The following is a 1,418-nucleotide window of genomic DNA, read 5'->3' as shown; positions in this document are numbered from 1 at the left end:
TATATATTTTTTATTTTTTATTTTTTTTACATACTCCTGATATTTTATGATCTACTCTTACTTTTTTAAAATATAGAAATGTATAAGTGTAGCATTTATATACATGCAGACTGCATACATTAGATACTGAATAAGTTATGGGTTACAATGATGACTTTGTCTTGTCTGCATGCTCTCCTTTCTGGACCACAAATGTTCTGGATTGGTTCAGTTCATGGTAATGATACACTATGATCCACAGATGAAGCTTTATAAAAGGTAAAATGGTCTATTATGGTGAACTGAGATGCAGAAAGGTAACCTGCCTTCTTAAATGCATTTCGTTAATATCGGGGTACTTTCATACTTTTTCCTAACACTACATAAAAAAGTTTTTTTTTTTGCGTTGACCAAGTATAAAATCATAAATAGACAACAGATACTTTTTTCCTCTTCAAAAATACTTGTCTTAGATTAGAAGGCAAAGTCGGCCAAACAGAGGGGGAAATAGACCCAGTGCACTTAACAGTCACTCAGAGGGGTGAACAAAAAAACAACAAAATGGATTAGGTATCGATTAAAGTGCCAAGTAAATGTAGGAAGTGATTTCATGTAGTAAGTTCACAAATGCAGAACACATATATAGAGATGTAAAATAAAATATCAAAGAGATAAAAGTGCACAGCTTATCAATCACCAATACTTGTGATGGTCAGACATGCAAAATAAAACAAATAAAAAAACGCTCACAGTTCAATAGCTATGAGTTTCTGTACAATGCAGCCTCTTGCAAATGAAATGGAGAAAAGCAGAGGGCAACTATTAAACACGTGGAAAGGTACACAAACGTCACAGTAACAAAAATAATGCTAGTTTCAGTAATATGTTTGGTCCTACATAAAAATTATGAAATACATTCTGGTTTCAGCAACGCTGTTCTTTTCAATGAGGCAGTCAAGTAAAAGAATATAACAGTAACTGATTACCTGACACATCTTTCCCGTCAATTATTGTACATTTTGAACACATGAAGCATGATCCTCATGAAAACAGTTTGTCAGAGACAAAGCACATGTAGGTCATGCTTTTTTATACAGGAAATTTACACGGTGCAATCAGATCCCTTACAAGAAGAATCCCTTATGGAGAATCGAAACGGTTTTCATGCATTAACTGCTTCTGTTTTTTTCCTTTTTGCTGACAACAGACAAAGCAATCCATGTAACAAGTAAATTTCAGCTGCACAGACTCAGAACCCACAGATGCTGTAAAAGCCGTACGTCTGTTTGAGCCTTTTCTTTAGTATTTTTGTGATTAGTATGTTTGATTATGCATAGATATTAATCCAAATCCGATTATCCCCTTGTACGTAGAGAAATTTTACATAACAAAATTTCTTAAAATATTTTATATATATATATATATATATATATATTCAG

This window comes from Sinocyclocheilus rhinocerous, unplaced genomic scaffold (genome assembly GCF_001515625.1).
Source record: "Sinocyclocheilus rhinocerous isolate Xijiao unplaced genomic scaffold, SAMN03320098_v1.1 scaffold541, whole genome shotgun sequence".
In the NCBI taxonomy this organism is placed as follows: Eukaryota; Metazoa; Chordata; class Actinopteri; order Cypriniformes; family Cyprinidae; genus Sinocyclocheilus; species Sinocyclocheilus rhinocerous.
Note: the sequence above shows the minus strand (reverse complement) of the source record.